Below are 26433 nucleotides of genomic sequence, written 5' to 3' on the forward strand. Positions count from 1 at the left end.
TGCAATGAGCAGGGGAGATCTGAATATCCAAAATCCATCTGGCTTCCCTGGTGGCTCAGATGGTAAAGTGTCTGCCTGCAATGCAGGAGACCCTGGTTCGATCCTTGGGTCAGGAGGATTCCCTGGAGAAGGAAATGGCAACCCACTCCAGTACTCTTGCCTGTAAAATTCCATGGATGGAGGAGCCTGGCAGGTTATAGCCCACAGGGTCACAAAGAGTCTGACACTCTGATCTGTTCCCTTGCTTGCCTCACCTCCATCGAAACCTCTCCTGCACTCCCCTGATCCCATCACCCAGTATCCCTCCTCTGACTTCAACATCCTCACTTAGGCTTCCTTATTAAAACCCCCTTCATTGTGAACAACCATTTGGGCCTCAACCGAGGTTTCATTTCACATCCCTCCTCACTCAACTTCCTTTCTAAAGGCCAACATCTCCAAAGAGCACATTCCATGACACTCTTATCAAGTGCCCTCAACTTACCTTGCTCAACCTTTTGTCCTTCCTCTTCTGCCAAACCCCAGCCTTAGCAGATGCCTACAGTAGCTCTGTCTGTGCCCACAATTGAGCACCTGGGCACTGGAGAAAGTCACCCAACATTCATGAGCACCAACCACAAACAAGTCCTCTACAATGCTGGGTGAACCCACCCACGCATTCTCCAACTCTTACTTGACTTTCACCCCTTCTGACATTGACACCATCATCACCACCTAACAGAGAAGTGAAACCCATGGACCACTAACCTCCTGTTATCAGACTAACTTACCTTCAACCTTCAGCTTCTACCCTCCTGCTGCACCCAGTTCCCTCCTCTCATCCAAGGTCAACCTCTCTACAGGCTGTAGATCCCACTCCATCTCACCTTCTCAGACTTGCATCACCAATTACCCCTTATCTCTTCTATCTATTCAGTCAACTTCTCCCTTTCGACCAGATCCTTCCCATCAACACTTCAACATACTGGAGTCCTATTTTTAAAGCATTCCACTCTCAACCTCAAATGTCTCTAGCTAGTGCCTTATTTCTTTGCTTCCTTCACAGGAAAAATAAAGACTGTTCTTCTTGGATATGTCCCATTTTTCCATCCCATTCATCTTTCAACCCATTCCAACCTGGCTTGGCTCCACCACTCCCTGAAACAGCTCCAAGCCAGATCAATAACAATCTCTTTGTTGCCAAATTCAAGTGAGAATTTTTTTTTTTCATTCTTTATCTCATTTGACATCCTGACAGTATCTGGCTATGTCGATCAATCTCTCCCTGAAATACGCTTTACTTTGGACTCTTCAGCCAACGCTCTTTTCCCTGCCGCCATGGCTTCCTTCTCTTTGCAAGCTTATCCTCCTCCACCTATTCTTATAGGGTTCGGACTCTCCCAAGCTTAAACCTAGGTCCTCCTTCCCTTTTCATTCTATATCAGCAGCTAAAAGCCAGCTACCCACAGGGACAAGCAAGTAGTATAATTAAGTGAAACAAAGTCAACTTTCACTTTCCTCTCAGGTCTTCAATTTAAAACACAGCAAGACTTCTCTAGGGGTACAGGGGATAAGAATCAGCCTGCCAACTCAGGGCACACAGGTTCAATCCCTAGTCCAGGAAGATGCCACACACCACGGGGCAACTGAGCCCGCGCACCACAACTATTGAGCTGCTGTGCTGCCACTGCTGAAGCCTGCACACCTAGGGCAAATGCTCCGTGACAAGAGATGCCACCACAATGAGAAGCCTGTGCACCACAAAGACGAGTGGCCCCCACTCACACAACTAGAGAAAGCCCACGCACAGCAACAAAGACCAGCAGAACCAAAATTATCAATGAATACACAAATAATTGAAAATAAAAACAGCAGAACTGGCAGGATAACAGGCAACAGACCCAAAGCATCAGGGTTAGGTCCCAGTATAGAGAGGTACAGACTAGAATAAAGTGGAGAGCAGACACTCCTTCTACAACAATTACTTAGCTCAAGCCAAAACCCTGATCTACAAATGGAAATTCACGATTTTTAAATCTTGGCAATAAAGATTTCTTTCTGGTGCAACTAAAAGAAATCCTGGGTTACACCAAAGGCAGAATGCACTGGCTCATTGAACTGCAAAGCCTAGAGGTACAGCTGGCCACTGGGTTTAATCAACACGATCAGAACCAGTTTCTCTATCTGAATTTTTCATGTCCCTAATTCTCAGATGAGACCTACCCTATCGGAGCAAGAGCACTGCTAGATCTCCAGACCACATCTTGCCAGGTTTAAGCAGAAAACAAGAAAGATTCTCTTCTGGAGCTTCCCCTACCCACCCTCCACCCTCCCACACACAAACAGACACCCATCCCTCAGTCTCAAAATCTCCTCTGATTGGGCCATCTTGGATTACAAAACCATTCTTGAACCAATCACATGGCTAGATCATTTAGGACTCCAGTAGTTTATTTGGAGTCAGGGGAAGAGCCTCATATAAGGCTAAGGTCTGAGGTTGGAGGACAAGGAATTTCTTAAAAGGAAATTAGGGTGCTGCCATCGAAAGAGAAAGTATATTTGGGGTAGCCAAAAAACCATAAACATACTACAGCAACTTGTTCAAATATTTTAAAACACTGCATTGGCCAAATAAAACAGGTTTGCTGGCTGAAGGTGGCTTGTCAACCTCCAGTTCCAATTTGTCTTTCCCGTTTCCTAGGTGATCTTATCCAAGCTCAGGCCTTCATCTACCATCTCTATACCCCAAATACCACATTTTTATCTCTGACTCACAAATTCAACTGCCTACTCAACATCTTCACTTGGATGCCTCAAACTCATCTCAAATTCAATTTGCCCAAAATGAAATTAATACTCTTCTCAGCCCCTACTCCCTTCCCATCCAAAACTGACCTTACTCAGAGTTCTTATTTGGGATGGGGGTCGGAAGAGAAAGGAAAGGGAGGCAAGACCACTATGACTGAAGCAATGTTTGAAAGAAAAAATATAGTCTTTCAGGGAGCTGAACTGTAAGTCAACTGAAATTCTTCTGTTATTTCAAATATTTAAGAAAGATATTTGATATCTTTAATTCATCTAAATTTTCATTTTCTATCTCTTTCCAATTTATTTTTAAAACAGATAGAAATAAAGTATCATCAGAAATACCAAAAGCAGGGACTTCACTAGTGGTCCAGTGGTTAAGAATCCACCCACCAACGCAAGGGACGGGGGTTCAATCCCTGGTCCGAGAAGATCCCACATGCTGAGGAGCAACTCAGTCCATGTACCACAGCCCCTGAAGTCTGCACACCTGGGAGCTTCAGCAAAAGAAGCCGCTGCACTGAGGAGCCCGTGTACTACAAGGAAGAGAAGACCCGGGCAATGAAACTAGAGAAAACCTGCGCAGCAAGGAAGCCCCAGCACATCCAAAAATGAATGTTAATCAATAAACGTTAAAGAAAAAAAGGGGGAAAGACGGTCCAGGGAACTTGGACAGTGCTTTTGTTTGCCTGTGTGTTGGCACAGCTGTAGTTTTCTAGCAAACATATGAGTCAACCTGACAGCAACTCACGAGACTGCTAAGGCGAACTATTACCATATTTCATCAAATATAAGAAATCACTGACTATGACATGCATCATCATTTCACACATCACTATCAGTCGTGTCCAACTCTTTGCAATGGACTATACAGTCCATGGAATTCTCCAGGCCAGCATACTGGAGTGAGTAGCTGTTCCCTTTGCCAGGGAATCTTTCCAACCCAGGGATCAAACCCAGGTCTCCCACACTGCAGGCAGATTCTTTACCAGCTGAGCCACGAGGGAAGCCTGATATTAAACAAAATGCCACAAATTAAACCATAATTTATAATGCACTGTAAAACACATTTTGTTTTCAGATAAAAGTGTATGTCTTAGAATCTTTGAAAAACATTATCATAAGCCTCACTTTTCAGATAAGGGGTTCAGACATGTGACCAAAGTTATGATTAATAAGATGAAGACTGGACTTGAACCCACAGGGATCAGTTTCCTAATTTTTCTTTCCCCAAGTCTAGTCCCTGGATCTGAATAACTTTGACAATTTCTTCTGGGGTCCGCAAAGCTTTTCTGATACAAAGATGGTAAAAAAAAAATCAGAACTGAATCAACTCAATAAATACTTTAAAATTGATATGGACTCCAAGACTAATTTGGGCTTCCCTTGTGGCTCAGCTGGTAAAGAATCCATCTGCAATGCAGGAGACCTGGGTTCCATCCCCAGGTTGGGAAAGGCTACCCACTCCAGTATTCTGGCCTAGAGAATTCCATAGACTGTATAGGCCATGGGGTCACAAAGAGTCAGACACGACTGAGTGATTTTCACTTTCACTAAGACTAATTTAGACCTTGACCATTTCTGTAACTCCTAGACAGCCTAGGAAATACTGCTAGCATAAATAGCGATGTGCACAAGGTATGTTAAGAAAAAGATTAGATCATTAATCTCACTGGTAACTCAGTAGGGTTAATTCACAGTTGACAATTTAAAGTCCTTTATAATAAAATATGCCTATGTAATGATTTTGTTTGTTTCCTTGTTTCAAAAATAACCATTTGGAAATGTGCCATGTTATACCTAATTACTGCAAAGCAAATGCGTAAGCCTAATAGTTCCAATCAGTCTGTGCAAGAAGCCTTTTGATTTCAAGACCTAGCAACCTTTAAAAAGCAAAAGTACTACAAAAAGCCAAGAAATTTGGTGTGAGATCTAAATAAGACAGAATAGGCTTAATTCATGACAGTTTTGTAGTTTAAATCTAACTGTTCTGCATTTACCTTCCCCATAGCACCCAGTGCTGTGTTGTAATATAGAAACTGCCTAATAAGTACACGTGACAGGACACACAAGTAAAATGACAGTCCCTTTGTTTTCACAAATGTTCCTTCTTTTCAGGACTGTGTTTGCTCTGGAGGAGAAAGGGTTTAGCAAATTTTTGGTGGTGCCTATTGTAAGCTTTGTGCCAAAGGCACATCAAATTTAATTCTGGAACTCCTCAAGGAGCTGACAATCTCATCAAGTACAATATAAAAGATATGTGGGTGGCAGATTACCTTTAAGTATGCTCAGTAACTGGACAGTATATTAAAATAGTTTAATATCATGTTTAATCAGGAACAAAGACAGAATTAGGAGAGCTAGTATAGTCGGTTGCTGGATATGACCTTGGGCAAAAGTCACTTCTTGAAATGTTTCCTTAGTTATTACCTACGCATCCCCCAAGGCTACTACAAAAGAAATTAAGGCTGGAGAAAGTCTTCTGCAAATCCTAAGGCATTCCTCTGCACAATACAAATATTATAGGACTATTGCCCAGAATATTTCAACAACTTCCTTTGGGGGTCCCTTAAGATAATGTCAGGGGGCTCTAACTAAAATGCAAATCCAATCATTCATTCTCAGGTTTAAAGAATCTTTATATCCAAAAGATAAATTCTTAACTGTTTAGTTTGGTAGATAAGGCTTTTCAAGAACTGACTCCTCTGCAGCCCCATCTCTGGCTTTACTTTCCAAGTGAGTGAAAGTCGCTCAGTTGTGTCCAATTCTTTGCGACCCCATGGACTATACAGTCCAGGGAGTTCTCCAGGCCAGAATACTGGAGAGGGTAGCCTTTCCCTTCTCCAAGGGATCTTCCCAACCCAGAGATAGAACCCAGGTCTCCCGCATTGCAGGCAGATTCTTTACTGTCTGAGCCACAGGGAAGCCCAAGAATACTGGAGTGGGTAGCCTATCCCTTCTCCACCGGATCATTCTGCCCCAGGAATCGAAATGGGGTCTCTTGCATTGCAAGGAGATTCTTAACCAACTGAGCTATCAGGGAAGCCCAAAGACCACAGCAAATACATCCCTGATCACATTCTATTCCATATTTCTTTATCTTTGCAATTCTGGTGAAGTTACTGGCTGTGATTATCCTACCACAGCCAGGAACTCACAGACTGGCTAGTATAGCACTTTCTACGTTATCAAGAGTCTCTGAGCTCCTCTTTCCAATGAATATTCAAAGGAGAATCCCTGAATATTCATTGGAAGGACTGATGCTAAAGCTAAAGCTCCAATACTTTGGCCATCTGAAGCAAAGAGCCAACTCACTGCAAAGACCCTGAGGCTGGGAAGGATTGAGAGCAGGAGAAGAAGGGAGAGACAGAGGATGAGATAATTAGAAAGCATCACCAACTCAACAGACATAAATTGGAGCAAACTCTGGGAGATAGTGGAGGACAGAAAAGCCTGGCATGCTGCAGTCCAAGGGGTCACAAAGAGTTAGACATGACTTAGCAACTGAACAACAACAACAACAACTGAGCTTCTCCAGGGCAAAGAGAGCCAATACTTTATTCTTCCCCATTTTTAGCACAGAGTCCAACCCATAGCAACTCAGGAAATGTTGCTTGAATGACAGGCAAGGAAGATCCTCATTTGCATATCACATAAAGATAGTGACAATGGGAGAATATCAAGGGAAGGTTGTCAACTAAAAAAAAAAAGGCTGATAAAATATTATGAAAGATAGCGAAAGTATTAGTTGCTCAGTCATGTTCAAATCTTTGCAAGCCCATGGACTATAGCTTGGCAGGCTCCTCTATCCATGCAAGAATACTCCTCTCCAGGCAAGAATACTGGAGTGGGTTGCCATTCCCTTCTCCAGCGAATCTTCCTGACTCAGGGATCAAACCCAGGTCTCTTGCACTGCAGGCAGATTCTTTACTGTCTGAGCCACCAGGGAAGCCCTGATAAAAATATTATAGGTCCTCATCTCTTATCCAAATCCATAGGGCTAAAAGTATTTGGGAAAGCAAAAATTCTGGCATTTTAGAAATGTAATATGTACTTTATGCTCTCTGAAGAGTGGAGGTCAGTACACTACACTAAAGCAGATAAGTGAAGACTATAAATAGAATTTTGCTCAAGGGAGGTCTTGCCACCCAATGGGTTACGGGAGTTTTAAGCACATTTTGGATTTCGAGAGAGAGAATTAGAAAGGATGGGGGATCCATATCACCTGATGTGTGTACATGGTGCCTTCGCATCCATTTCTCGTTCGCTCAGAAATTCACTACAACAGGACTGACCTATATTAGGCAACAAGTAAAAGTGGCCACATACCCAAACAGCAACAGAGAGGCTGTAAAATGTTCTAGAAAAAGTGGTTCAGAGGCACATGCAGAGTCTTCATCACTGGTAACTGTATTAGCTCCTAAGAATATTAAGGGGAAAAAATAGTAATAATTGTTGGATCCAGAACTAAAAGACAGGTGAGAAAAGCAGCAGTAAGCAGAATAGGAAATGAATGTACGAATGATTGTGTAAGCACTATTAGAAACTCCTACCACTGATTTCTAAATGCATCTCCAATTGTGGTGGCAGAAATGTACACATACAATGACATTCATCAGCCAAAATCAAGCTGCCCAGACCACACACCTTGCTTCTGAACCAAAATAGAAACAGCCATGCATGTCCCCTGCTCTCCAGAACTGCAGGAAAGAACAGAATTGCATTTTTTGCCCATAATATAGATATATACATGTATTATTTTTTAATAACTAGAAAGAATTTTTTAACAACTAGAAAGAATCCCATGAATGCCCTGCATGAAAAATTTGCTTTAGAAGCAAGTGCTTTCCTAATAAACTGATAGGTGCTTTCCTTTCTAAAAAGAAGTACTAAATAAGTAGGAAGAGAAAAGAAATTACATAATCCCATTTCCAGTGAATCCTAAGACCTGGACATACATTTTGTGGTAACTAATAAGAATCTAAACTTCTTATTCAGGGAGTGGGAGAACATTTCTAACAGGCACCTCAATTCTATCACACACCAAAGGCCAATGGTAACAGCAGGAGCTACCATCTACCCTACCGAGCCCTCACTACAGACAAGGCAGAGTGTTGAGCCCTTTGAAAGCCCTTTTTGAAAGTCTCAATTGATCCTCACATTAATAATAGAACCTACCTTGTAGGATATCATTTTACACATAAGAAACCGGATCTTTCAATAAAGATCCCAGAGCTTTCAAGAAGGAAAGTCAAATGACTGCAATGTCAGCTCTTGCGAATTACTTGGTTTATCCTCTGAAAAATAAATGGCACAGCTCATTCTCCATAGCACATACTTCTATCCTCTGCTATAGATATATCTTTTCAGTAGCTATGTAGCATACACAACTCTCTTGTCCTTATGTGAAGTTTTTCCCATGTATCCCACCTAAAAATGTATTCTCTCTCCCTTTTCAAGAGTTCTCTTCAAATGTGCTCCATCCACCCATCCATCCGTCCTCTTCCGGGTACCTATCATATACCAGGCAATATATTAAAGATACAAGATGTACAAGCCACAGTCCTATCCCTCAAATGTTCAGTCTATACACACAAGCAAATAATCACACTTGAACACACTAAGTTATATATGGCAGAGGCGTAGAAGACCAACTCTGCCTCAGAGTACACGTTTAATGGTCACAGAAGATGTCAAAGAGGTGGCTGGATCTGAAGAATGACCGCAAGAGAAGGACACTTTAAGGACAGAAGAATGGAAATGAATGATGCTACCATGGTACTTCATGCCATTCAAAATAGTATCAAATGACAACCAAGAGAGAAAGCTGGGAAAGGATGAAGGTGGCCAATAGAGAAGCAAAGCTCAACATGCCTCAGCACAAAGACCAGTCTTCTGTGCCTATCTGAGCTCAGCACCCAAGGCAGCACCCCACCCCATCCCACAGATGGGGGAAAAGGAGGACAGCTCAGTTCAGTCACGTCCGACTCTTTGCGATCCCATGAACCATAGCACGCCAGGCCTCCCTGTCCATCACCAACTCCTGGAGTCCACCCAAACCCATTTCCATTGAGTCAGTGATGCCATCCAGCCATCTCATCCTCTGTCATCCCCTTCTCCTCCTGCCCTCAATCTTTCCCAGCATCAGGATCTTTTCAAATGAGTCAGCTCTTCGCATGAGGTGGCCAAAGTATTGGAGTTTCAGCTTCAACATCAGTCCTCCCAATGAACACCCAGGACTGATCTCCTTTAGGAGGGACTGGTTGGATCTCCTTTCAGTCCAAGGGACTCTCAAGAGTCTTCTCCAACACCACAGTTCAAAAGCATCAATTCTTCGGCACTCAGCTTTCTTCACAGTCCAACTCTCACATCCATACATGACCACAGGAAAAACCACAGCCTTGACTAGACAGACCTTTGTTGGTAAAGTAATGTCTGCTTTTGAATATGCTGTCTAGGTTGGTCATAACTTTCCTTTCAAGGAGTAAGCATCTTTTAAGTTCATGGCTGCAATCACCATCTGCAGTGATTTTGGAGCCCCCAAAAAGAAAGTCAGCCACTGTTTCCACTGTTTCCCCATCTATTTGTCATGAAGTGATGGGACCAGATGCCATGATCTTAGTTTTCTGAATGTTGAGCTTGAAGCCAACTTTTTCACTCTCCTCTTTCACTTTCATCAAGAGGCTTTTTAGTTCTTCACTTTCTGCCATAAGGGTGGCGTCATCTGCACATCTAAGGTTATTGATATTTCTCCTGGCAATCTTGATTCCAGCTTGTGCTTCTTCCAGCCCAGGGTTTCTCATGATGTACTCTGCATAGAAGTTAAATAAGCAGGGTGACAATATACAGCCTTGATGTACTCCTTTCCCTATTTGGAACCAGTCTGTTGTTCCATGCCATGGGGCAGCCAAATGGGCAAAGGAAGCCAGGGTACTCGTCAACTCACTAGGGGAGCCTGGTTCAACATGCTTTCCAACTCTCCTCTTAGCACACTTACTCTTACTCCATACGCCCTGTGGATTCTAAGTACTAGTGTCTTGCTCTTTTTTGAAGCCAATATCTGCCAGTTAATCATGACTTTTTGAGACTTTGAGTTGAGAATAAGACGCTGTTCCATCAAAGGTTCTTCAACTGGAGAGGGTCAGCTCTAAAGGCAGCACAGAAAAGAAGAAATGCTCACTGAGCTGGGCAGGAGAAGAGAGAACTGATGTTAAACAGACAGCTTTTAAAGGGAAATAGAGAGATCACAGATCACCAGTTACAGACAGCATCAATATACCAGGGTACATGAAGACTGGCAGACGCGGTCAGTTCTTATCCGTTCGTCCTGAACCTTTAAAGCAGTAATCCCCACATGCTCTGAAATTGCTTATCTGATTCAGGGACTCTAGTCTCTTCTTTAAAAGAAAAAAACAAAACTCGTGTTGATATATGATGTGCTTTTTATTTTTAATTGAAGTGGATCTAAATCAACTGCTACTGAGAATTTCCTGACACCCTATAAGATAATTAGACACATCCTGATTTCCTACACAAACTCAGAGTGAAAAATCTTGAGTCCAAGGGTTCATCCCTCACGAAGACCAAGATGACAGAGAAAGGGCTGTGCGTTTCAACACAGATACAATCTCCTCCAAGTGGACAGACATAAAATACTGGTACACTTCAAAATTATTTACTCATACATATAAATAATACTGTCAAATTTGATAAATATTATTTATAGAGCTATAAATCACTATATTAATTTTAGAACAAGACAAAGTCGTGGCTTGATTTTCTCTTTGTACTGGACCATTTTAAAGCTTTGGTTACCATAAAGCCAAGGAAACACAACTACTAGGTGAGAATGACCTTAAACTGACTGCTAGATTTTAAAACAAAGCCTCTTGGAAATAGTTTACAGTTCTAGAAAATCACAACAAGCTGAGGAACAAAAGACAGAAATTAAGAGTCCTTGGTTTACTCCTGATTCATGGTAGAACTGTATGGCCTCAATGCCCTCATCCCTAATATAAGAGAATTTAAAAAGCCACAGGTGTTTACCAAAGTGAGCTCCTTATTACCAAATCAAGAGGCTTATTAAAACAAATCAAAACAGAAAAACTTCGTTGAAAACATTTCAGGATAAAAAGAACATTAGACACTTGCAGCTGTAAGATAACACAGGTGAGAAATGTTCACTGTCGCTCTGCCAGAGACTGTGACCTACCTACATCCTAGGAACACATCCAGGAACAAGTCATTTAGTTACACCCACTCAGAAAACAAAAGACGTGGCGAACCTTTTTACTCCTCCCGTCACAATGTATAACTTGTGTTTACTCAGAGCACTGTAAAATTCAAAACACAAAGCACTGCTTGTAAGTTCCTTTCTCTTGGCAGGAGGCAGATAATAAGTTCAGACGTTCCTCAGCCAAGTCCAGAACTAAGGTGTTCAACCTGCAGGCATGGGGTCACATAATCTGCTGGGGAAAGAGGTAAAGAGGCTGCATCAGGTATTCAGCCACCGAGGGACAGCAGCAACACCTGGCTCTTCACACCTGCTCTAGAATACTCTACAGGAATTAAATGTGATAGGAAAACGAGTAGCTTACAAGGGCAGGTTTCCACTAAAATGTCCTCACATTTCTTTCTCAGATACCTCATTTTATTTATTTTTTAATATAAATTTATTTATTTTAATTGGAGGTTAATTACTTTACAATATTGTATTGGTTTTGCCATGCATCAACATGAATCTGCCACAGGTATACATGTGCTCCCCATCCTGAACGCCCTTCCCCCCTCCCTCCCTGTACCATCCCTCTGGGTCATCTCAGTGCATCAGCCTCAAGCATCCAGTATCATGCATCGAACCTGGACTGGCGATTCGTTTCATATATGATATTATACGTTTCAATGCCATTCTCCCAAATCATCCCACCCTCTCCCCCTCCCTCAGAGTCCAAAAGATTGTTCTATACATCTGTGTCTCTTTTGCTGTCTCGCATACAGGGTTATCGTTACCATCTTTCTAAATTCCATACATAAGTGTTAGTATACTGTATTGGTATTTATCTTTCTGGCTTACTTCACTCTGTATAATAGGCTCCAGTTTCACCCACCACATTAGAACTGATTCAAATGTATTCTTTTTAATGGCTGAGTAATACTCTATTGTGTCTATATACCACAGCTTTCTTATCCATTCATCTGCTGATGGACGTCTAGGTTGTTTCCATGTTCTGGCTATTATAAACAGTGCTGCAATGAACATTGGGGTACATGTGTCTCTTTCAATTCTGGTTTCCTCGGTGTGTATGCACAGCAGTGGGATTGCTGGGTCATAAGGCAGTTCTATTTCCAGTTTTTTTAAGGAATTTCCACACTGTTCTCCATAGTGGCTGTACTAGTTTGCATTCCCACCAACAGTATAAGAGTAACACTGTAACAACAGTGTAAGATGCCTCATTTTATCCAGGGAAATCTGGGTGACGATGAATGAAAGCAAATTCTAATTTGTATAGGAAATGGTTTTGGTTATCGGATTACCCACAGCCCAGGGCTTTGCCCTGAAAACCAACGCTGTGCAGGATCTAAGGTGCTAAAAATGAAGAACCATCAAACAGAGAAAACCATTCTACTGTGCAGTCTCTACTGCTTTGAGACAAGAAAACAGGTTGCAGCTTCTTGTTCAATATACTCAACTTTTAGACAACATCCACAAGCTCAGTGAACAGGGGATGGCTTGTTGGGGTCCATAAGCCAAGAAGGGCAAGAACAAGCTTCTGGGATGGCTAAGCATATTATCATGTCTCTTCCAGGCCCTTCACATCTCAGGGCTGGCTGGGTGCCCCAGGGTCTATCGGAAAGCAATCCTCCCCCGGGCACTCTTTTCAGGAATCATTTCTGAAGGTCTCTATTACACACCAAAGCCATTAACCCACTCTAGTTCAGATAAAACTAATGGGTGAATTTTAAGATCGAGAATGAATGAATATTATTAAAGCATTCAGCAACATTCTGCCTCTTCTGGTCAGATCTTCTCTAAGTGCCCATTTGGAGAAAGATTTCCTACATAGAATAAAGTTTCCCACAGTGACATCATTCATGAACATGTCTTAGAGGATTTCTTGGGTGGCTGCTTGCCAGCCATGAGGGAGGAAGAACAGCCTACAGGTCAGACTATCCGTCTGGGTAGGACACCGGAAGGCCCTCCGCTGCTCCTCTGAACAGCAGGGCCCCAGGAATCATGTTTGGAAACACAGTTGCCCTGAAGCCTGACTCTTGAGTTCTCCCTTCCCTTCCCAACCCCTACCAGGCAGAGGACCCACGCAGATCCTAGAGTCTACAACCTGATCAGGTGGAAACCAGAGCTTCACCATCAGCACAGTGTTCTGGCTGCATCAATTTTGTGCCTTTAGTAGATATAGCCAGTTTTCCAATATGGCCTTTCCAATTTATAGTTCCATCTAGTGTGAGAGTTCCAATGCTCCACATTCTTGCCAATACTTAGTTTGGTATGTCACATTATTCTTAGCTCTTCTGATGCTGTATAGAGGTTTTAATCTGCAGTTCTCTCATCACTGTAGGAAGCTTAGTGTCTTTGCCTATGTATTCGGCATTTGGATATCCTCTTCTGTGAAGTGCCTGTTCAAATCTGGAGGGGATCTCCAGAAGTTATGTCTGAGAACCTAATAATCTGATCTCATTGACAGGTAATTTCTGTCAGTATAGATTTCAAGGATTGTTCATAGATGAACAACACAATTGAAAAATAAGAGATTGGAACTAAAGGAAAACATTTTCATCAAATGACCCAGGAATTACATATACACCCACATACACAAATACTAGAAATGCATACATATGTGCATCACCAGGAGAAGGCGATGGCACCCCACTCCAGTGCTCTTGCCTGGAAAATCCCATGGACGGAGGAGCCTGGTAGGCTGCAGTCCATGGGGTCGCTAAGAGTTGGGCACGACTGAGCGACTTCACTTTCACTTTTATGCATTGGAGAAGGAAATGGCGACCCACTCCAGTGTTCTTGCCTGGAGAATCCCAGGGACAGGGGAGCCTGGTGGGCTGCCGCCTCTGGGGTCGCACAGAGTCGGATACAACTGAAGCGACTTAGCTGGGCTAAGTCTGGGCTTCTTTCTGTAAGTTAAACTTAAACCATTTTCTTTAAAAAGCAAACCCACCTGGATGCCTCCTCCTATGTAAAACCAAACAGGGCAAACTGATTTAGTTATCTTATGGTATAGATTTATCTAAGCAGTCAGGTTGGATAAGATCAAGAGATACCAGGCCACACACCCTCACCGTGCCTGCTCCCAGCTCTGTCACTTGTGAGCCTGTGGTTCTGAGGGAGTTTGATTCCCTGGGTCTCACGAATCATTGATAAAAACAGCTGGGAAATTATGAGACTCCAATGAGATATAATGAGAGCAATCTGTACACATAGGAGTGGTATCCCAACATTGATTCCCAGGACTGTGGCGCATACCATAGCAGACACAGTTAGAAAGCAGGGGGAACCTGGGGAGACTCAGGGAGACTTTGAGGAGCTGTGGGGGAGGGTTACTCTCCAGAGTTTTAGGGGCAAGTAGCATAGGTTACCTTTCACTTTTCACTTTCATGCATTGGAGAAGGAAATGGCAACCCACTCCAGAATCCCAGGGATGGGGGAGCCTGGTGGGCTGCCGTCTGTGGGGTCACACAGAGTTGGACACAACTGAAGTGACTTAGCAGCAGCAGCAGTAGCAGCATGGGTTCTTTGTGAATTTTCAATCAACTCAAACAGGAATTAGTGTACTCTTCTCACTGCTGGATCACTAGAGTTGCTCCATAATAAGCTTTCTATTATAAGAGACACTTTTCAGGTCACATTTGGAAATGATACACATGCTTCCCTCTGGAAGCATCAAATCTCCTTCACTCCCAGTTTTCGCTCTCATTCTGTCTTAAGCTTCTGCCTTCATGAGACTTACAGGTTTGGTGGGTCTCTCTATATATGTCTTCAGTCTCCTCTGAATCCCAGGTTAGGAATCAGGCCTGTTTCAGGCAAGACTGGAGAAGGAAATGGCGGCCCACTCCAGCGTTCTTGTCTGGAGAATCCCATGGTCAGAGAAGCCTAGCGAGCTACAGTCCAAGGGGTCACAAAGGGTCGGGCAGGACTGATCACAGCACAGCAGCAGCAGGCAGGACAGTGCTTAGAATAGCAGGCGTGGCCTCTCACAGACTCGGGGCTCCTTTAGAGCCTTGAGCCAAGGACCAGCAGCATCAACACTCCTAGAAGCCTGTGAGAAAATTCCAGGCCCTGCCTCGGTCCCAGTGAATCAGGATCTGTGCCTTAACAGGTGATTCACGTGCATGTAAAGGAGTGAGAGGCCCAAGACTGGAGGTCACAGCCTCGCCCAGGTAAAGGGGGTTCATTCTGACAACCCCTGTGTGAATGGCCTCCCCCAGGGCTGGGCCCATACCAGTGGGTCATGGTGCTGCACCTGCTATTCTATTTTCCAAACTCAGGGTCACGTTTTCCTGGAACTTGGGAGTGGGCAGGAAAGGGCAGAGGACAAAGGAGGTGGGGGAGAAAGGAGGTGGAAAGAAGGTGTGTCTGCCCTCATTTCTCTGCAATGCTCAGGAAAGCCATTGGAAGGGAAAGAAAGATAACGTGGAGCACTGAGTAGCAAGGAGAGGGGCGTCTCCTGAAGCTTAGCCGCTTGTCTGGTTCACTTCCAGCTCTCTACATGGCGGCTTCAGGTCTTACACAAATCACATCGAGATGGGCTGGGACCCGGGACACTTTGCTGCAGTCCATGCACCTGGACAAATGTCTCCTCAAACAACAAAATACAGAGAAACTTGAAGGGACTAAAAATATTACTGCTTGCATGCTCAGTAGGGGCAAATTTATGGACAAGATACAAAAAAAAACACAAAAATCCAACTGCCACTTCTGAAGAGCTGGGAGCAAAAATAAGGCGTAAGGAGCAAAACTAGAGTGTCAGGCAAAAGCAGGGTACTGCACACACCCCTTGCACTCAGCACCACCAAAGGGATGGGCAAACCACCTAAGTCACTCCTCCAGCCCGACCCCTGGACACACCCCTACTCTTACCCCATATAAAAACCAGCTAGCTCACCCTGCTCAGGGAGCAGGCGAGGGAACCTGTTTACTTCTTTTCAATCCCTCCTGTTTCAGCAGGGGCCCCAATAAAGCCTTGCCTCAATTTCCTGTCTGGCCTCTGATCAATTTCTATTGATTAAGGAAGACCAAGAACCCTGGCTGGTATCAACATGACCTTTCTTGGCCTCAGTTTATTCAACTGTCAAATAAGGATAACTAATAGTACCTACCTCCGAGAGCTGCTGGGAGGATGAAAGGCATCAGTATCTTAAGTGCTTACAACCATGCACCATGGTAGCACGCAAGGACCTCTAGGGAAATGCTAATCAAATACGATATGGTCAGGAAAATTAATCCACTAGACAGGAAGGGGGAATCCCAGAAGAAAACAGCTGACCAGCACAACATATTTTTATTGATTCTCTCCTATATGCTAGACGCACGAAGCCTCGGAGATAAAACAATGAAGATCCTGGCCTCTGGAGGAGTTCACAGTCCAGGGGGGTTTGAAAGCAAGGCTGTTCATAAATAAGGTGTCTGAGTTCAGCATTCCATGTTTCATTTTTTAAAAAATCAACCAGATAGACCAGGGGGTGTTTGGTTGGCAAGGTCAGAAAAGGATCCAATTAAAAGGAAAAAGTCTCATTTTCCAGTGGATGACACTGGGAGAAATGTCCACTTTCTTAGCACTGAGCTCAATATATAAGCACCAAATTTCTACCCTCGACTTACTTTTTAAACTACTGTTACGGTTGCATAAGAATTTAATTTTAAAAGGACTTACTTCAGGAACACGCAGCTCTCTATGCCTAGCTCCTCACTGCTACTTAATGATAGGAATGATTAAATTATTCAATAATTTAATATTAACTTCTCAACCACTAAATACTGCTAGCTGTCACCTTAGACTCTATCAGGCAACATATTCCTAGGAAGTCTAAAAACAAAGATCAGCTTGCTCATATCTACCCTCTCTGACCAACAGTAGTTATGAAAGGTGAATAGAGTGTAACACGTATTCACTGGCCTCAGAAATCAGATCATTTCCACTTCTGCCTTTGGGAAGGACAGAGTTGTGCCTATGAAGCCTAATGTATTCAGCTTCAACCTGAATACCTTATCTTTGATTGCTTGATGTTGGTGCAGGACCAGTTTAAACACTCAGCCCTGGCTCTTTAACAAAGTGGCCCTTTCCTTCAGAGCCATCAGACATTAAAGACCCACACCTGCCAATCCACAAAACAGCCAAACAAGGTGAAACAGGGCAAAATTACCATCCTTAGGAAAGCGGCGAATTTCAGGCTGTGAAGACTGGACACTAGTTTGAGTCACTGCACTTGCAGTTTTGTTAGAATCTTACAAACTATTTGCGTGTAATTTCTTCCCCAGAGGAAAGTGAAAAGGAGCCATCAACTTAACTCAAAGGTAAACACATGCTCTTATTTCCTCCCCCTTGGGATGATGACAAAGGAGACAGACACAGAACAAAAGTTAACAGGCCACGGCTCACCTTATGTAACCGCGAGAGGACGCCATTACCCAAGCCAGCGCTACTGAATGACAGTCATCATTTTACAGAGGCCCATCGTCTTAGAGCACAAATGTCCTCCTCTAGGTGCTGTTCATCTGAGCCTCAAACCAAGCCCACGAGGCAGGCTAGCCAGGAAGGACTGGCTCCAAAGAGCAGCAGGGGAGACTGAGGCTCAGAGAGGACAGTGACACAGGCTCAGGATGGGAGAATTACAGCTGGGGCCACGACTTAGCTCTCAATTCTGCCTCTTCGGTTGTTCCCCATTCACCTAATTCAACTGAACCTTCCCAGAGTTTAAGAGATTCACAGAAGATAAACTAATGAAATGCCCAGAATCTCTAAAGCCAACAACAGAGCAAATATTTTCAACCTGATCCCCGAAATGTTCGCTCCTACTGTGAATGAACCTCAACAGGCGTGTGCACTTTAGGTCCCTTCATTTCCTCCCATCTACATGAACGATGAACATCAGGGAGTGGGACGAGGGAAGGATGGGCCGAGACAACCACACCAAGAAAACTGACCACCCCTGAGCCGCTCAGGAGTGCCTTTCTGGTCAAAAAAACAAAACAACAAAACAAAAACAACCCACCAATTCTACAAACACAGAGTCAAGACCCAACACCTTGACTGAATGTCAGCCAGACTCAACTGAGACCAACACATGGACTTTACCAAAACCACAGTAATCTGATAAACTTAATAAGCAATTTAATGTTGTGCTGAGGACCAGATTCATACTCCATTCCTCCACAGCGTCTCTCCACCACCCCACCCTCACCTACACAAATCCAAAACCTCTTTGGGCACCCTGGGACGCTCAGTTGCTGCTAAGGTTCCTTGGTGTGCTGGTCTTGGAAGCCCTTGGCTTTCTTGCATATAATTTTTCCTTAGTCCCAATCATGGGTACCTTAGCCCTTATGGGAAGGAGAAGGCAACAAACATTTAAAAGTCTAGCTGCATATCAGTTACTTTTCTACGAGCTAGGTCTCGCTCTGATCTTACAGGTAAGAAAGCTGTGGCTCAGATGTTAATTACCTTGCCCAAGTTCCCACAGCAAATTAATGGTGGAGCCACACTTCACATTCAGCTCTGTCCCACTCTGATGCCATCTTCATGCTGTATCAGCTTCAACTCACAGTGGTCTATGGACCGGCAGCACCCGCATCAGTGGGAGTTTGTTTTAAGTGCAGAATCCCTGACCCCAACCCCTACCGAATCAGAATCAGTATCTTAACAAGATCTCCAGGTGCTCCTTGTCTATGAGCTGGAGAAGTGCAGGTAAGCTATACCACACTCGGTTAAAGAGGTGAGAAACAGTCTCTATCAGAGGGGACAATGTTCCACTGCATCACAGCTCTTGGACCCAAATACCCTGGCGCTTATGTGGTGCTGAAATGGAGCAGGACCCTATGGTTCTTGTCCCCCTTGTCCTCCACCTACCATCTGTCTGTGGAAAAACTTTAGTCAAAGAATAAGCTTCATCAGAGCAGTGAGAACATGCAGAAACAAAGGAAAACAGTCAAAGGAGAGCAAATAATACTAGTCATTGAGCTAGTCAAGGACCTTTAGTTCCTTCTCAATGGCTATAGACAACATTCTGAGCCATATCCTGTGAGCTGTCATATAGATACTGAAACCCCTACCAGGTGGAGAAGTTGGGTACACGATGATCAGACTGTAGCCATGACATCAGTTCCGTTCACTTGCTCAGTCATGTCCGGTTAGTTTTTGCGACCCCATGGACCACAGCACGCCAGGCCTCCCTGTCCATGACCAACTCCTGGAGTTTACCCAAACTCATATCCATTGAGTCGGTGACGCCATCCAACCATCTCATCATGTCATCCCCTTCTCCTCCTGCCTTCAATCTTTCCCAGCATCAGGGTCTTTTCAAATGAGTCAGCTCTTCATATCAGGTGGCCAAAGTATTGGAGTTTCAGCTTCAACATCAGTCCTTCCAATGAACATTCAGTCCTTTAGAATGGACTGGTTGGATCTCCTTGCAGTCCAAGGGACTCCCAACACTCTTCTCCAGCACCACAGTCAAAAAGCATCAATTCTTCAGCGCTCAGCTTTCTTTATACTCCAACTCTCACATCCATACATGAACTGCCACAATTCTGAGAACTGGCCTCAAGAAATGGAAACAGACCCTGTGACTAAAGATTAACTGTGCTTTAAACAATCAAGATGATGCTGGTCAGACCACTGATGACAATTTCAAGATGACTGTCGGAGCTGACTGTGTGGTTCCTGCATGTATCCCCCTCCCTCAGCCTATAAAAGCTCTAGCCCACTGATTTAAGCAGCTGGCCTCCCTCCCCGCTACTGCCTCACCCCACTCCGGGTTGCCAGCATCCAACATGAGGCAAACTTTCCTTTCTTCCAACCTTGCCTCTTTACTGGCTTTTGAGCAGCAAGCAACTGGACCCCCTTTTTAGTTACAGTACTAAGTGCCATGTGAACCCTGTTTAATACACAGTTGTTGTTTTTTTAAGGGTAGTCTTGACACAGTTCCACAACCACTTGGAAGATGATGCTAAAACATTTATCACAGTCCAGTCTTAAGGGAGAAGATAAACATAAGCTGCCTGGTTGGACCTGTCCATCGTTCTCCAGTGGATCATGTCAAAAAAGCCTAAACATCGACTTAGTCTTCTTTGTTGCCACAAACACGCCCCTATATCTAAAGATCACAGGGAATTAGCCATGAAAACTATCCCACTGACTCAGGAACAACCTAGAGTGCAACCTTTTAATTCAGAGGAAGGACTCTGGGATGAAAGAATAACAGAAAAATCCCAGAAGATTCAAAGACAAACAAAGAGAGAGAAATTATCTAGGTACGTCTTATTTTTTCCAAGAGCAGAAAACCTGGCCTGAAACGGACAGCCTATTCCTGCATCTCCCTCACCACCTTTTTCTTATTATTCTCCTTTCACTTTACCCACAGTGGCATTCTTGCTTTTTTTTCTCTTGAGATATTTACACACTGCAAAATTTACCCTTTTAAAGTATACAATTCAGCAGTTTTAACGTATTCAAAGTTGTCCAGCCATCCCGGAATGTTTTCATCACTCCCAAAAGAAATTCCATGCCCATCAACAGCCACTCCCAGCTCCTGGCAGCCACTAATGTAACTTTTTATCACTTTGGATTTGCCTCTTCTGGACATTTAATAATGAAATCAAAGAATATGTGGCCTTTTGTGTCTGGCTTTTTTCATATAACATGCTTTCAAGGTTTATCTGTGTTGAAGCATAAATCAAATTTCTGTTTATAGATGAATAGTATTCCATCATTTGGATTTTGTTTATTCATTTATCAGTTGGTGGACATCTGGTGTTTCCACTTTGGGGCTATTATGAATATTGCTATCATGAACCTTTGTGTATAAATATCTGCATGAAATATGTTTTCTATTCTCTTGGGAATATACCAAGGAGGAGAATTGGCCATGAGATACCCTGATGTTTAACATTTTGAGGAACTGCCTGTTTTCCAAAGCAGTTGCACTATTTTCCATTCCCATCAACAATGTAATGTGGGAGGGTTCTGATTTCTCCATATCCTTAACCAATACTTGTTATTATACATCTTTTTGATCATAGCCATCCCGATGGGTGTGAAGTGGTACCTCACTGAGGTTTCAATTTGTGTTCCTCCAATGACTAATAATGTTGAGCATCTTTTCCTCTCCTTACTGGCCATTTGTGTATCGCACCTGAGGGGGAAAAAAAGAATATTTAAATCCTTTGTCCCTTTATAAATTGGGTTATTTGCCTTTCTGGCTTCACTGGTGGCTCACTGGTAAAGAATCTGCCTGCTAATGCAGGAGACGCACATCCAATCCCTGGGTCAGGAAGATCCCTGGAAGAGGAGATGGCAACCCACTCCAGTATTCTTGCCTGGGAAATCCCATGGACAAAGGAACCTAGTGGGCTACAGTCCATGGAGTTGCAAGAGAGTCAGACATGGTGAGTAAACAACATTTGCCTTCTTACTGAGTTGTAAGAGCTCTTTCCTCTTGCTTATTTTTGAAGCTCCAGTCAAGATTCCCTCTTCAGTTGGATTTATATTTGAATTAATCCCTCTGCATCTTGAACCACCATTCTCAGAAAGCCTAGGAAAAATTTCTCCGTTTCTGTCCTATGAACCCCTAGTTGCTTTCAACATGAATGCTAGGCCCTTCTGCTTTACCCACAACAAGCTCGCCTGTGGTCACAAGAACTCATCTGCTACCTCAGTGAACTTACAGAATCAAGAAAGAACTTGACAGATTCTTTGACCTCCGCCACAGGTTCCAGTGGTCTCACTCTGGGCTAGGCACAGCCCTTAAGAGTTCTTATGTGCTCTGAAAACTATTTACATGCAGGCACAAGTACAATTTCACCCCCTACTCCCTGACACCACCAACCTAAAATGCTCCTTCTCCTCTTCATAAAAGTGCTACCCTTCAGTTCCAGCAGTTTCACAGTCGAGCTCCTCCATAGAAGATTCTTCAGCCACCACAGCTAAAATAGCTTCTCTCTACTCTGAAATAAACAGGAATCATCTATAGAATTCATGCACCAATTAATATCCATAATTTATTGATGCCTTGATATTTTAGGGATAGACCAGGTAAAACCACCCACCTACAGGCGGTGTTAAACGATGCTTTAGAACTGCTGGGATGTGCTGATGCAGTAAAGGAGTCCTGGAAGATACACACATAACCTCAAAAATGCTCTGGGAAAAGTCTCATTGGATAAATAGAACCAAGTTCTCTGATGTTGATATGGTTCGCTGCTGCTGCTAAGTCGCTTCAGTCATGTCCGACTCTGTGCGACCCCAGAGACGGCAGCCCACCAGGCTCCCCCGTCCCTGGGATTCTCCAGGCAAGAACACTGGAGTGGGTTGCCATTTCCTTCTCCAATGCATGAAAGTGAAAAGGGAAAGTGAAGTCACTCAGTCGTGTCTGACTCCTAGCAACCCCATAGACTGCAGCCTACCAGGCCCCTCCGTCCATGGGGTTTGCCAGGCAGGAGTGCTGGAGTGGGTGCCACTGCCTTCTCCGTGATATGGTTTAGTGCAGTACTTTTCAGAGCCTTTGATACAATGATGCACATGTTGAGAACCTTTGCAGAGCAAAAAACCAACCAAATTGATTCACCCTTTACAAAAACCCACCTATTAACACCACCCAACAGTCTTTTCTTCCCGATACTCTGAGAACTGCCAAACTAATTCAATGGCTGCTCAATTTCATCAGCTGGACAGCAGAAATCACATTTTCTACCTAGGTCAGGAACCAAAATTGTCTTGAGATGCCATTCACTGTTAGTCATTATTAACATGCCAGCTTATAGTAAGAGAAGAAAGAAACCATACATTGAATGTGTTTATAATTTTTCAGACCCATCTGGAGTTTTGAAATTGGAAAATGATGAAACGTGAAAAGGAAAAAAAAAATTGGATCTTAGAAATGAGCTAGTGTGGAATAATCTTGAGTGTCAGTTTAAAAGCATCCTTCAGGATGGTAGAGAAGAGCCTTCCAGGAACAGACCACAGGCTTTCTAGGACCCAGCGACAACAACCCTGGAGATCAAAAAGAAATCAAGTATCAAAATGATGGTCTCACAGCAGACTTGGACTAGGGTGCAAAGATATCAAGTAGTCATGTGCTGAGAGAAGTGAGCAACACTGATAAGAAGCTTCCGCCACACTGAAAAGAAATCCTCCAGCAAAAAGTAGGGATAACTGCCAAAATATAAACATCACGTTATGGAAGAGAATTTGAAAAACAGAAATGTTCCCTACTCGTGTGAAGTAGAAGAAACCATTCATATTAGTAATTAACAGATCTAAAAAATTACAGGCTAAAGACTGTGTCTTTATTGAGTGCTGATTATGGTCAGGAAGACAAGCATGGGCCTTGCAGTTTTATCTATTAAAACACTAAGTGGTACACTTGACTTTTTGAATAGGTTTCTGATTTACTGATAGGTTTCTCTAGTGCTAATCATGTTAAAACTAAAACAAAGCACAAATGGAAAGCTGAGATAAAGCCGGATGGTCAGCTGCGACTTCATTTGGCACCGCAACGTAAGAACTGGTTGAAGTGCTAACCCCCCTCAGACACCCAGTTCATTTGGGTGTTACGCAAACCTTATTCCTGCCCTTGAATGTCATCTCAGGACTCTCCCTGACTCCAGCAGATTCCCGAAGCCTCTCTGACACAAAAGCAGCTAAAATTCAAGGCCACAACCTGGGCCATCCTAAGTCATGGTGAAATGTCAGCCCAGGACCATAGCATGGCGAACAAGGAGATGAGTTTAACATTGGGGTGTGCCCAAAGAGTGCTGGATTACCAGCTCAATCACACAGCGTAATACTGATACTGCACTGTTGCCCCTTAAAGCTGGCATCCCCAATCTCGGAGAATGAAAGGTAGTCTCCCTCAGTTGCTACCAGCACCATCATCTTCCAGAAGAAATGGGAGGCCTTCACCAGATCTGACCACCACAGGACATGTCACCTGCCCCCAAGGCCTGGGTAAGCTGTCCCTTCAGAGAAGACACCACAGAGAAAATTCTTTTTAATCTTGCTCATAAGTGATTCACCTGTTCTCTAATCTTCAGGTTCAAGTTGCCAGAACTTCTTGCAGCCTCCTTGCAACCACAAATGTCTGAGATCCTCAAAGAAAGGAAATCGGGTATTTGCTGGATTTATCAATATCAAGGTCACCAACATGAGTCTATCCAAGAGTGGCCTGGAAACCAGAGGCTAAGTATTTTACAGTATGAAAAGAAGGGGTCTTTTATGTAAAAATCATTCATTTGAAGAGCGATCAGATTTACCTAAAACTGGACAATGGGAAGTGGCAGAGGTATCTGAAATAGAAAATGCTTGAACCAAGTTCACAAAACGCCCCAAAGAAACCCTGCCTCTACAGATGACATATTAAAATAATGGTGTTTCAGAACAAACCTCACCTCTCTTGCATGGCCCCTGGAACAGCAGCACAGGCATCATCTGCAACTAGTTAGAGAGGCAGACTTTTGAGATGACCCCTTCCCTTCACCCTGGACCCAGGGAGGCTCCAGCAACGGCATCGCAGCCCAGGAGCAGCGGCTTAACAAGCCCTCCAGGGGACTCTGGTGCTCCTGTTTAAGAGCCGCTGCCCTAGGATGACAACACACCTGGGAGGAGGGGGTCAGGAACCTGATTAAACCCTTATTAACTGAGTGAGAAGCAATCTCACCTGTTTTTGCCTCTGATCAGCACTGGCCCTCAATCTCATAGACTGATGCCACTGATCAGGGGTTGAGTCCTTAGTTCAAGGTCACTGTTAAGAGACCAAGTCAGAGCTCAGGGTCTGCTGACTCCTTCAGAATCAACCTCGGTTCTCAAACTGGGGCCTGGTTTACATGCCAGGTCTGGAGCCCAGGACTCTGAACACTGATAAGGCACCCCCATCTCCTAATCTACACCATGCTGCTTCCTTCCGATAAATATGAGAACTGGAGCGTCGACTCTTTAAATCAAAAGGGAGATAGATTTGAGGCAAGAGAGGGAAAAAAAGAGGATAGTGATTTCAAAGACCTGAGAAACCAAACCTTTTGGTGAGGAGTGGGTGAGGGGAGAAGGCTGAGGTGGCTTGTCCTAATTAAAAGGATTAGTTCATTCAAAACCACTGGGTAAAGAGACCAGTCACAGGAAGACATGAACTGTGCTTTCAAGTTCTCTTAGCACTTTTCATGCCCATTATTCCCAAGTTTCACAACAACCTGCAATGAAAGGAGTGAAGGCCACTATTATTCCCCCTTTGACAGAAGAGAAAACTGAAGTTCGCAGTGACTAACTAACAGTTTGTCAGTCTGCACAGTAATCCGACTGAAACCTAAAATTTGACCTCAGACCTATTTCTAGAACCCGTGTACCAACACCAGGTGATTTCCACATTTGGCAATCTGCCCCAAAGCAGATTCCTTCACCACCACCGCCCCCCCCCACCCCACCACATCAGGAAAAAAGCGAAGAGAAGAGCCTGTAGCAGAAATGGTGAACCCCTAAAACATGGGACTTGAACAGTGTGTGGGTTCTCCTTTAAGAACTTAACACACAAACCCAACAGCCAAGGTGTTCAGCCAAAAGAGAGAGGAAAAAAAGAGGCATATTTCTAGCCTGCATAATCATTTCTGGACCAATTCCCACTAGCAGCCTTGGAGGCGAACAGCGGCTCACTGCCAGGCTGAGGCTCCTCCACCCCCCAGGTTATGACAGAGCAGCTCTGACTCGTGTGCAGGCAAAACCCCAAAACTCAAAACGAGAAGTGAGAACAGTGGAGCTAGGAGGAACCTTCAGCATCCTCCACACTGTTCTGATCTATAGCACAGCCAGTTTCAGGGTCCTGGGGTCGCCTGGAACGCAGTTTTAGGAGATGATAGGATGGAACGGATATTCTTGGGGACCCACCACCCTTATTCCTTCCCACCAGGTCCCTGAGGAAGAATCACTGAAAGAGAGGCGGGTTCCTTATAAAGTCCCTGGGGCTGGAGCCCAAGCCAAATACAACCGAGGCATCCTGTCCTAAGGATAGCATGTCAGCCCACGCTCTCCACCTGGCCCTCCCCTCCAGGTCCGGTCCTCAGCGAAGATGAACCGGTGGGGTTGGTGGAGTGTTCAAAAGCTAAGAAAAGGCTAGAGGAAAAATCGGGCCATCCCCCTAAGCCACGTTCCCAGCCATGTGTGTGAGGCTCCATTCAGTGCGCACCGTAAGCGCTCACTGGGAACCCGGCGCCCTTGGCCACGTCTAAGGTTGAGGAGGAGGCGTCGCCCCGCTAAGGGTCTTGGAGGCAGAGAGCCATGCCCTCCCAAACAGTCTACCTCAGTTTTGGCAGGAATGATTTTACTATAAGAAGCTAGCCAGGAAAGCGAAGATCTGGGTGATTCGTGGGTTTCAGTCGGGGGTGGAGGAACTTAGACCAGGAGCGCAGCGGCCCCACTCAGCTCCGCC

General features: G+C 44.1%; 1 protein-coding gene across 2 annotated transcripts in view; it reads right to left on the minus strand.

Moving 5' to 3' along the window:
* Positions 1–26433, minus strand: part of STXBP6 (syntaxin binding protein 6) — a 270357-nt gene that overhangs the window by 243144 nt on the left and 780 nt on the right. The gene's annotated exons all lie outside the window — the stretch shown is intronic.

The sequence above is a fragment of the Capra hircus genome, chromosome 21 (genome assembly GCF_001704415.2).
Source record: "Capra hircus breed San Clemente chromosome 21, ASM170441v1, whole genome shotgun sequence".
In the NCBI taxonomy this organism is placed as follows: domain Eukaryota; kingdom Metazoa; phylum Chordata; class Mammalia; order Artiodactyla; family Bovidae; genus Capra; species Capra hircus.